The sequence below is a fragment of the Caretta caretta genome, chromosome 3 (assembly GCF_965140235.1).
Source record: "Caretta caretta isolate rCarCar2 chromosome 3, rCarCar1.hap1, whole genome shotgun sequence".
Taxonomy (NCBI): Eukaryota; Metazoa; Chordata; order Testudines; family Cheloniidae; genus Caretta; species Caretta caretta.
The window spans coordinates 135144755-135156965 of record NC_134208.1 but is presented as its reverse complement, the minus strand read 5'-3'; the positions used below and the strand labels follow the sequence as shown (position 1 = coordinate 135156965).

General features: G+C 42.1%; 1 long non-coding RNA gene across 1 annotated transcript in view; it reads left to right on the top strand.

Annotated features, from left to right (window-relative positions):
- The first annotated feature begins 1107 nt into the window (after positions 1 to 1107).
- LOC125633886 (uncharacterized) overlaps positions 1108 to 12211 on the top strand; it is a 253517-nt gene continuing 242413 nt past the window's right edge. Inside the window, exon 1 of the long non-coding RNA XR_007355722.2 lies at positions 1108 to 1239. This is a non-coding gene — a long non-coding RNA (uncharacterized LOC125633886). The remainder of the gene's footprint in view (positions 1240 to 12211) is intronic.

Sequence of the window (12211 nt, the reverse complement as noted above, 5' to 3'; positions counted from 1 at the left end):
GTCCCAGAAGGAGCCAATTATAACCTGACTAACCTGCCTTAGCATTATACGGCCTGATGAAATTTGGTGTGCCCTCACAAGTTGGAGATTGTACTTCTACAGCTGGGTCTGGGTTGGGAACTCACTGTTCCATGGGGTTTGTTGTGGTTATTCAGATACAACGATCAACACAAGGGCTGTCCCGCTACCTCCTTCAAGCCAGAGAGTCCTCTCTAGCTCGTTATTATGATCTCCACCCTCTCTCTCCCTCCTGTCAGAGGAGACTGAAGCAGAAGGGGAGCAGTCCCTGCTCCAGTCAGTCAAAGAGGAGGGGGCAAGGAGTGCTCTCCCTCAATTTTTAATACAGGAAGGGGAACTGTATCCCCCTAAGCCCTGCTTATGGGACCCTTTGCTGCTGGCCTCTCTCTTACTGCCCTTCATGCTACTCTCCCTCCTCCATTACGTACTTGCCCACCTTCACCTGACCTTAGCCCCAGCTTGACCTTTAAGCCCTGTACAAACAAAGGTGCTAGCGAGGCCTGTGCCTGCCACAGCCCTGCTCACTCTGCTAAATGGCAGAACTGCAAGTTTGTATCTTTACAGACCCTCCTGGAGCATAAATAAAACAACAGAAAACATTCAATTAAACTGACTGCAACACACAGCACAAGCAGCTCCACTTATTGTCCCATGCAAGGAGAAACCTGCACAGTAATGATCCATAGTCAAAGGATGGCTTGACCCCAAAAAGAGCCTTGGCAATAAACCCAAGCTGGAACAGATGGTTGGCAGACAGGGTCCCACCATTAAAAACATCCTTAGTGGTGGACAGCTAGGGACCACTTATTGCCACAAAGAGGGGATATCTATGCCTCCAGCTACCACCCTCTTTAGAACCTTCTTGGGAGCTGTCTCTGACATCTAGTCTGAATCTCCTGTCTATATTCCTCTCTTCTCTTGAACTCCCTCATTCCTTTCTTTGCACTTCCTGCATCTTTCCCTCCCACCCTGTTTTTCTTCTGCCTGATACATACCACCTGCTTAATCAAAATGATCTGAGCATGCTCAGTATTTCTGCCTCCTGGTGGCAAGGGGTTTACAAAGTGCTGAGCTCTCTGTGCAGAGAAAGGAGGGAAGTCCTGAACATCAGGGAAATATCCCTCCTCCTGATCCAGGAACTGATGGTGTTGGCAGCAATTCACTGGAGGCTCTGGCAGGGTTTGGAACATGGAAAGTTTACTGTGGTTGGCAAAGACTCAGGTACATGTTGGGGCTAATTATGAATGTTGTTTGTATTGCATTTCCTCCTGAAGCTAACTTTTGCAATACATTAGTTAACAAGTTGGTCGTTGCCTGTAGCTCTTAAGCCTTTCGTTTTGCCTGTGGATGAAGTTGCAAACTTGTAATACAATGTACTATACATTTTGTATTGGGGGTAATGGCCAGATTCCAACTAGGAGGAATTACATTCTGTCTATCAACATTCCCCCCCTGCAGTTCTAGGTGGATTCTTCTCCAAATCAGGTCCTTAACTGTTGTGTAGTGGTAATACCTAACTTAATCCATTTGACTAGAATAGCTTGGTAAAAGATCTGTAGAGGATAATCCATCAAATGAATTTAGGCTGCATTTCTATTCTATTCTATTTTATTTATTTCTTGAATTGTCTACAAGCAGTCACTGTGTTTCTTATTCATGATTGTTTGATGACTATTTTATGTGAATCAATGTTAGGCTCTGTATTCTCCAGGAACTCTTTTCTTTAACTGTGTCTTTGAGTTATTCACAGTGTGCTTTTAGTCATTTACCTAACATAGTATTATTTCTGCTTCCTAAATGGATGACTAAAACTTTTATAAATAGGAGGAGGGAGATCTGAAAAGGCCTATGTGAACACCCCTAGGTGAACACATCCGCACAACCATCCATGAGAATTCCCTTTCCAGGAGCACTCGGGAGGAAAAAAAAAATCACTTGTACAAATGTTCATGGACAAGAGAAGGGGCTCAAATCCTCTTGAATTAAATTAGGCAGTTTGCATAAAAAAATGCTCATAAATGCTTTTCCACAGTATTCATCCAGCTCGGTTAGCTATCCCACTCTAATCACAGAAACACAGGATTTACCATGCTGGATCACACCTTAGGTCCATCTAATCCAGTATCCTGTCTTTGACAGTGACCAGAGCCAGTTGCTTCAGAGGTAGGTGTTAGAAATCCTCTAGTTGTCCACAGGGGTGGTTTCTTCTGAACTTCTAATCTACGCATGTGGGAGGCAGGTCAACTCCCAGCAGTGGATACAAGATGAGAGAGATCTGATGCTATGATGCAGTATGGTAGTTCCTACAGGGTGTGTAAACTAATGATTTTCCTGAGAGGAAAAATATCTGTATTGTCTAGACTATGATTAGAGAAGATGGTGTGCATTCCTTTGAGAGGGGATCGTATTGCAGTACAGGCTCTGTGCACCTATGTAACTTTAAAAGAGTCTCCAATATGGAAAGTCTGCAGCTGTTCTGAAGGATGTATTATTTAGGTGTTACAAAGGGATTGGTCAGATCTCTTTGTCAGAGAAGAGAATGCAGAAAATAAAACAGATGCAAAATGTATTTTCTATTATACTGTTCACTTATATCGGCTAACTGAATGACACGACTATCCCAGCTTCTAAAGATTTAGGTATGCTTGGATAAAGAGGGTCGGGTGGGTAAGACTCTGGACTGCAACTCGGGAGAGCTAGGCTCTGTTCCTGGCTGTGCCACAGACTCACTGCATGACCTTGGGCAAGTTACAGGGAGCCTGATCTAAAGTTCAGTGGGAAGACCCTATTAACTTCAATAGTGTCTTAGTCTCTCTGTGCCTGAGCTCCCCATCTCTAAAATACTTCCCTACATCCCAGGAATGTTGGAGACTGCACAGATACACTGGAGTAAATTCTGCTGCTGTTGGTGTAAATCCTGAGTAATTCCACTGATTTACACTGAAATGACAGAGCAGAATTTGGCCCATTGCGCACACACCTCACACTTCATAAGGATGGTATTGTCCGTAGTGTGTATCTGTAATACTTTTGTACATATGTATTACAAAGTTGCAAAATGGTTCACAGTAAAATATGTGAACTAAAATCAAGCTATAGTGTTTTATATTCTTGGAAGCCTATGGGCAGAGTTTATAGCATATTGCATGTGTGCATAAAAACCACAGGAAAGTAGGCAGTCAGATAGCTGCTGACTATCATTTACCTACCAGTTGTTGCTAGCTACCATTACCTGTGTGCCTTGGGGGAAGCTGACTCTTATCTCTATAACATCATTCATGGAAGAAAATCACAGAGGGTGTTAGAGCATTCTCTCCTGTGGCTAGGAGCACTGGGAAGGAGGGATTTATAGCTTCAGGATGGAATAACATATTTAAACTGAGTTAGATATTTATTTTGGATTTGATGCATTTGTTTTTTGGTGCATCTAGTTTTTTCTGGTTTCTTGGTCAGTAACAGGGAGGATGGTGTTTATTGTTAGTGGTGAGCAGATGGTAGTGGCAGAGGCTGGCCTTGTCTGTGGCCGCTGGCCAGTTGGCACTGGGAGTTGGGATTATAAAAATAGCATAAGCACACCCAGTTAAGGATCAATGTGTGTGCACGCACACCCCTTTCTAGAGGATAACCAATACATGACATCAGACTTCTCTAAAGAACATCCCAGTTCCACATGAGGATCTTGCCCACAGCAGTTGTCTTTAAGCTGTTTACATTGCTGAATAAGATATATTAGCGCACACTTGTGTGGGCAGTCAGATCCCTGACAGCTCCACACTGAAAAAGGGGAATAAAAAACTGAACAAAATCATAAAATAAATGCTCAAAGTCACTTCTGCAACATTTTACGATAGCTTTGCCCAACACTGATTGATGCTGAAGATCTGTCAAATAGCAATGCTAGTCAAAGCATAGAAGAAGAGGTGGGTCTTCCTGGACCTGGACCTCAGATCAAACACCCCTGATTTTTGGGGAAATGGATCTCAATATCATAGCCACACCCTTCTTTCTGTAAAGGCCTAATCCAAATCCCTGGATCCAAACATCCCTGAACTTTAGGAAATTTGGAGCTGGGCCTGCATTTTGCAGTGTGGGCCCATCTCTAATCATGAGCCATATTGTGATCACATCACTCACCATGCACTCGCTGGCTGTTGCCTTTCTTTCACTGGGTTTGGCTGAAACAGAAATCCAATCCTACTTTTCCACACACAAAACACTAATCATTACTCAACATTTGAATTTCCTGTGGGTTTCTTACAAGGCAGTTGCTAGGCATACTCTGCTACGTTCCTTCTGTAACAAAATTAGGCCATGGGAGAATTTAGAGATGTGGGTTCCTCTTCCCCCTTTTTATTTTTCTTGATAAGCCTTTGTTAATTTTCTAAGAAAAGGGGAAGTCAAGTGCCAAAGTTAAAAGAAATAATTTATACCACCAGTCTTAAAAGTGTAGAAGAATGTGCCAGCTGAGCGGATGATCGTTCTCCCCTTATAACACCTCTCGTGACACATCACTCTGTGTGTTTCTCAAAAGGGCTGTACGCTTCAGAAGTAGTCTATGAACTCCGTGTTGAAGTGGTTGCCATGGCAGTGGGCTGAGTGTGAATTGGAAAGCATGATTAGCCAGAGTTGGCCTAAATAGCTTAGAAAAAAAAGGCCAAGGACTCTCTCTCATCATTTCTTATATACAACCTTCAGTATGTGTACTAGAGGGGTGCAAAGGCACTCAGACAAAAAAAGCCCACAGAAGTACGCTGCTACATAACAGCCCCTGGGCAGGGTTTGGCTCACTAATTTTTAGAGTGCAGGTTTCAAACCGGGCTACAAGATTCCTCCTTTTGCTCTCTTACGATGAGTATAAGTCTTAGCCATGCAATGTGCACAGCCAGCCATGCTATTTAACAACATGTAGCCTCTCTGAATCCAGTAGATAGTAGTTCCATGGCTGTTGATTGAGTGAAACTCCACGAAACCTCTGGATTCAGAAGGTATAATGAAAATATGACATAAGATTTCTTACAGTACTATGAAACATGGAAAATGTTAACTAACCCTCACAATTCTCCCAGGGACTAGTTAAGTATGATACCCATATTACAGATGGGGAGACTGAAGCGCAGAGTGGTTAAATGGCTTGCCCAAGTCCACATAGTGAGTCAGTGTCGGAGCTCGGACAGGCACTCATGAGTTCCTGTCTCCTACTGCTGGTAGATCACACTGCCTCTAGATCACTAGATCTTCTAGATCACACTGCCTCTATCTATCACTTATTCTGAGGTAAATAATAATAGTACTTAGCACTTGTATTTTTTTTTTAATTCCTTTGATCTAATATAGTAGTTTTCGTCCCCAGATCTCAAAGCCCTCTATACTAGTGGGTAAGCACTATTGGTGGGTGAACAGAGAAACCGGTTAAGTGCCTTACCCAAGGGGGAGGGATAGCTCAGTGGTTTGAGCATTGGCCTGCTAAACCCAGGGTTGTGAGTTCAATCCTTGAGGGGCCATTTAGGGATCTGGGGCAAAAATTGGGGATGAGTCCTGCTTTGAGCAGGGGGTTGGACTAGATGATCCTCTGAGGTCCCTTCCAACCCTGATATTCTATGATTCATAGATTTCAAGGCCAGATGGGACTATTGCATCATCTAGTCTGACACATATATCGCAGGCTATAGAATTTCACCCGTGTACCCCTGTACTGAGCCCTGTACTTATTTTTAGCTGTATGTTTGAGAATGGTATCTATTCTTGATCTGAAAACATCAAGAGATGAGAATCCACCATTTCCCTTGGTAATTTGTTCGAATAGTTAATCACCCTCACTGTTAAATATGTGTACCTAATTTCTAATTTAAAGTTGTTTGGTTTCTGCTTCCAGCCATTGGTTCTTGTAATGCCTTCCTCTGCTAGATTCAAGAGTCTTTTAGTACCTGGTATTTTCTCCTTGAGAAGGCACTTATACACATGACCTTCATTTTGATAAACTAAACACTGAGCTAATTTAAATCACTGTAAGGCAGTTTCTCCAGCCATCATCCATCCCAGAGCAGAGATTAGAATCCTTCTCATTACCAGGCCTGTACCCTCTCTAACTGGACACTCTCACTTGAAACCTTGGAAAGCCAGTTTAGGGGTGGAGTCCCAGCTGGTGTAAATTGGCATAGCTCCAAAGACTTCAATGAGGCAATACTGGTTTACACTTGCCAAGGATCTGCCCTTAGGCATTTAGCAGGAGTAGATTCTATGAGTCAGATTCTTCTCATGTTGATTCTACCTTATTGTAACTTTATTGACTTCAGTGGAGAGTTACTCCTGATTCTCACTGGTGTAAATGAGATCAGAAATGGATACCAGGATTCCACTCAGGCCAGTCTCTCACAGTGTCCTGATGAGGTGGCAGGTTTTTCCTTAAAGGGATCATAGCCCAGATGTATTGGTCTATCTCTGGTTGGTGACAGGTCTGTTTCGGTCAGTCACGTGGCCCGAAAATTAACCTCCTAGAAGAAAAAGGTGACACAGGTAGTCCATTGTTCTGCAGACCTGGCTGTTGGCTGCTTTAGTTTTGCAGCGCTTTTGCTGCTTTCATGTTTTCCACCTCTTAAATTGTTGTCCTCCATGTCTGAGAAGTAGGACTAGCTCTTTGGAGCCAACATTGTGATACATTTTTTGGCAGCCCCGGCCATTCATATTTCACACAAGTGTTTCTCTCTGTTCCTTAAGAGCAATAATCATAAATATCAGGTTTCATTTACGGAGCGCCTTTCATCCCTGCAGATCCAAAGCATTTTCCAAGCTTACTCAACTATTGTACAATAACAACATTAGTGGCTCCTCCAGCAAGGTTATAACTTGCTTCCGATTAAAGTCTGGTTTTGGGGAAAACCAAAACTAGAATACCCTCAATTAAAAAGAGCTTTACAGCTGAAATGTGTTGTGCCTGTTCCCTCGCCATAGAAGACTGCCTCCTTGCCCAGGTGTAATCCAACAACTCTTCATGGGGATACAAGAGTTTGAAAAAGGAACTTTTTTTTTCCCTCCCTGATCTTAGAAAATCCAACTTTTCTGGAATACTGTAGCTCTCTAAAGCAGCTTGGTCTGACAACTACACATTTGTTTGATTTGTTTTCCCTGTATGAGAACTAGTGTCTTAAAGAATTCTTGGGACAGATCTTGGGTCCTTAACCTTTCTGTCCTTCAGTTCACCTATCTGTAGGGTGTTAAGAGGTCAAGACTTGTAAATATTTAGTGTCACTATTAAATCAATCTGACCATTGAGAGCATGGTAATCTGCACAGTATAAGAATCCAAAAGGAATATTTATCATAGATATTTCTAGTATCTAATTGATGTTACTGTTTGTTCATAGAATTTTCAACGGTACTCATTACTGTAGTATGAGATGTGACGATACATTCAGTAAAGCATGTAGCACAACACCCATGTGGTGTAATGAAATAATATAAAAATTTACAGATGGGGAACTGAGCCACAGAGTGGTTAAGTGACTTGCCAAGGACACACAGCAGGTCTGTGGCAGAGCGAGGAAGAGTGGCCACATCTCCTGAGTCCCAGTTCAGTACCTTAACCACAAGAATATCATTCATCAGTGCAGTGCTTCGATAACCTCAGATGAACAATGCTATGCCAATTCAAAGCAATATACCTGGAGCCTCCTCTTTCAAGAATAGCTCTAAACTTCCTGGGAGAATTCTAGAAAACAATACAGCTCAGCAACCAAGTTCAGAACTAACATAGGTCTTAAAATACCCAACCTGCTTATAAACCTTCTGCCTCCCCCAGGCTAATCACATTCAAAGGGACATCTTTTCCAAGACCAGTACCTCCTCTGCTGTTCTGTCAATAGCATTTTGATTTGGGTTTGTTTTCATAAATGCACCAACATCCCTTTTCAAATAAAATGCTGCCCGTATTGAAGTTATATTAAACTGGCAAAAGATGCAAGGCTAATTATGAATCGGTACTTACTATGTCCATTGGTCTCTCTGTATAAGTGCCAACATTAGCATTTTTAAAAGGTTTAATTCATTATTGATTTAAAGGTTTGTGTGTGAATAAAAGCTTGATAAGATCTCTCTTACTATGTGTCGCTTTCTTTCCTCTATCAACAAAGGCTACAAATGTCACAGGAGATGATTTTGCAACATATATGTGTGTGTGTATGTGGGTAACTTGCTTTAAAGGGACACTGCCAAGATAAAAATAATCTATTTTAAGAAATCCATACCTGTCCTACTGATAGCATCATAGATGATATAAAGAGTGCAGAGCTTAAAAATCTTATATATTTTTAATATATTTTTATTTTATTTATTTTGATTTTCAGAAAAATAAAAAGTGTGCCTCTCCTGGGCTGAATTATTATTATTTATTATTATTATTTTTAAATCCAAAACCATCCAACACCACAAATCTGTCAATTCACCCTCATCATGCCACAAAAATAAACCACCAAACAATTATCAATGAAAAGACTGCAGGTGAAAACACTCCATCCATCCCAGACACCGAGCACTTCCCAGAAACTGTGCTTTGCAGAGTGCCCTGAAGCCTCCCTGGCCTCTTGTTGTTTGTTGCATCTTGTGTTAAACAAGGGGCCTTGGTAAGTATATAAATTGTGTTCATCTGAGAGAGGAAAAACTTGCTGCAACCAAAGTATTTGCTCTCCTGTGGATGCCTCTTTTTTGAACAGATGGCCCCTGGGGCAGTCCATAAGATGGTGATGATGCCCAAGCTGTTGGTCAGATACTTTATTATATTTGACACTGTAACCTTGGGAAAAAATGTCGCCCTTTGTATGAGGCACTTGCAGGTTGTAAGAAGTTCAGGGCAAGAACTGTCGTCCTACATATTTACACCATGCCCAACACAATGTGGCCTTGATCTTGACTGGGACCTTTGGCCACTACGACAGTACAGTACAAATAATACATTTAAATTTAAACCTCTGGTTTGGGGCCTAGCCTGTCTAACAGAACCCCTGTAGCATAAAGGATTATGGCCTTTGAGTACTGCCATTCAAACAGCAGCAGCAGGGAGAAACAAGAAAGTGAGAATGAAATAAAAAGAGAGATCAAAAGACTAGCTTGCTCCTTCCTATGAGAAACTCTCTGGGAGAGGGCCGTGAGGGTAGGGAAATTCTGTGAGGTTTCACTTGTGGAGTTTTTTCTTTTTTTTCCCCCCCTCCAAATCCTTCTAATCAGGGGCAGGCAGGGAGTGGGTTTGACCACTGAATAGGGTGACCAGATAGCAAGTGTATAAAATTGGGACACTTTTTTTTTTTTTTAATATGGAGGGGGCTATAGCTGCCTATATAAGACACAGCCCCTAATATTGGGATGGTCCCAATAACATCGGGACATCTGGTCACCCTATTGTTGAAGAAGAAGCAGGAAGTTCGATCCCCAAACCGAGGGGTATCGTTTTCCATCTTCCAGAGGCCTGCATTTCAGAAAGCCGTTTTGCTGCTCAGAAGAAGATGAGGGCTTCAGGAGTTATCACAATGAAAAAGGAGCAGAACTACAAATCTCTAAATGGGGGAGGGGAAGGAGTTGCATACCAGACCACTGCATACATAAGGGCTTTCAAAGGAAAACAGTTTGAAAAGAGAGACATGGTCACATTGGTCAGGAACTGACAAACATTTTTCTGCAAGGAAACCAGGAGAATTTCCCTTAAATTTGGAGCAGATTTCTATCAGTCTGGTTATAATCCTGTGATATTACTTCTAAAAATAAAACCAATAGAATTACTGTGGATGCCATGATGTCTTTATACTGTCTTGATGTAGTTAATCTTTAAATAAAGCTGCACAAGGATTTTTGTTTTGTTTTAATACTAGCAGGCCCTAATGGTGGCTGGCAAAGACACAGGTACCAGCCTTGATGCAGCATAATATGATGTCCTGAGAACTGATATAATCGTGACTTATTCTAGCCAGAGATTTTAGTATAGGAAGTTGGATACAAGATATGAAAAAAATATCTTGTATTTTTTCCTTCACAATGAAGGTCACTTATGAAATAGTATGTGAAATGAAAAATGAAGGGAGAAATGTCCCTCTTTAAGTAAGAAGTAGCATTTTGTACCAGTTCTACTTTCCTATTTGTGATCTTGTGGTAACCACTAATGGACTGTGTGCAATATGCTGTGAGTCAAATCGCCATGTGGGTACAGTGGTAGGGGCTGGATAGCTCCAGAAATCAGTAATGGGTTATAGAGCCTTTTGCATGAAGATGTTGGTTGAAATCCAGCTCATGTGACTAGTTCATGAAAGTTATTGTCCGGTTGGTAGTCTTGCTATCAACACAACTAGCGCGTTCAGCACAGTTGTATAAGTGAATGGGCCATGGAGAATGAATCAGTCACATCCCTAGCGGATTGTTTGAGGCACAATGGCAGGACAGTGTGGGGAAGCTTGTGCAATCCATATTGCCTGTTCCCCTCTGTGATCTACCGTGGATGTGACTGTATGACAATGCCAGCTAGAGAGCTTTAGCTCAAGCTGTATCAGATCAAGTGTTTCACTCTGGAGGTCCCAGGTTCCATCCCCCTGGTTCTTATAAAATACCCGCAGAAAGGAGCTGTGTGAGGAGGAAAACTCTGAAAAGTTCTCCTAGCAGAGGTTTCTCTAAATCATTGCATCACTGAAATCCTTGCAGATTGCCTGATCTCCAAGACTCCTGAGAACCCTGTGTTATCTGTGCACAGGTCCACTGCCCTCTGCTCACTCTGAGTCCCTGACAATTTACCAGGGTTTTCCTTAGCCATTGCTGCCTCAGCCCACCAAAAGGGATTTTCCTGACACTCAGGGGGGCCTACAGCAGTTAGTACAGCCTTATACTGCATTAATTTTCTGTCAGCATTTCCTTTGGTGCCCAAGGGAGATGACAATTCATATCCCCCTATCCCTGATCTCCCTCTTCTGTAGATTCTGGAGGTTCAGCTAGTTTGGCTTAGGATCCCATCTTTAGGGTATTTATCCAAAGTGAATCTTATTATAAACTTTTTAAGTTTACCTATCACCAGCACTATTACTTCAAATCGTCAGTGGATAACCAAAGGAGAAGTGTGGGCTTTAGTTTGCTCATTCTCCCAATGGAGGAGTAGGGACTGACCTGTATCAAAATCCCAGATCCAACATACACCCCTCATCCCCAGCAGTTGAAGAAGTTTCTCTCTGGATCCAGAACTGAATTTCAAAGTTGGCATCCATCTATACAGTGAGTAAAATCAAAACCCAAGCTCTAAACACACCCTTGAACTTTGAGAAAGTTCAGAACTGGATCCAGGTCTGAACTTTGTGTGTTGGGCCCATCACTACTTCTAACACCACTCAAAATAGTGTGTTTCTGCGGTTAGAGGCCAACCACATTTGGGCTCAAGTGCTTTCATTTTGTGGTTGCCTTTTACTCATGTTCAGTCCTGTGACTCTGTGCATCCCCTGCCCCGTCTTGCTCTTCTAGCTTTTTCCTCATGGCCAAGACGTTTGGGATTGTGTGTAGCTGTCACTGTGCCTCAGTGGGACACAGATGAGAATACCAGATTCAGGACAGACTGCTGAGAAATAGGGCAGACTCACTCCAAACTGGAAGTTATTTTATCATTAGATTATACCAAGCCAGTAACAAAAGTAAACTTCTGTCTCACCACATTAGTTAATAAAAAGTCAAAGATGCAGTCTCCTTAGGCCTTCCAGCCCTTGTCTCACCATCCAGACACTGGACTCTATGATGAGTGGTTACTGAAAACCAGTTTGGAAAGACCCCATATTTGATGAATCTCAAGAGATCAGCCACTTAGCCAGGTCAATATATAACTCAGATCTTCCCAATAATCCCGCTGATGCCAATCCTTTAGTAACTAATAGCTAAAGATTTAATAATAAAAGAAAGAACAAGATAGTTGTTAATGGAGCACATACATAAAAATGATTGCAAAGTCCTTATATCAGGTTTGCAGCAGTGATGGTATGGATTGCTGGCTTGTAGTCTCTCTGATAACTTCCAAAAGATTGGAAGGTCCTCGGTGCTCCTTTTAGTTGTAAATTCACAGTCAAGAGAATCAGGGCAGGAAAAAGGCAAAATGGAGACCCCTCTTTTTATATCCCTTTGCCATGTGTCTGGAATTTTTCTGTTTCAAAGCTTACATAGCCCAGTTTGTGGAAAGCTACTGGCACAAG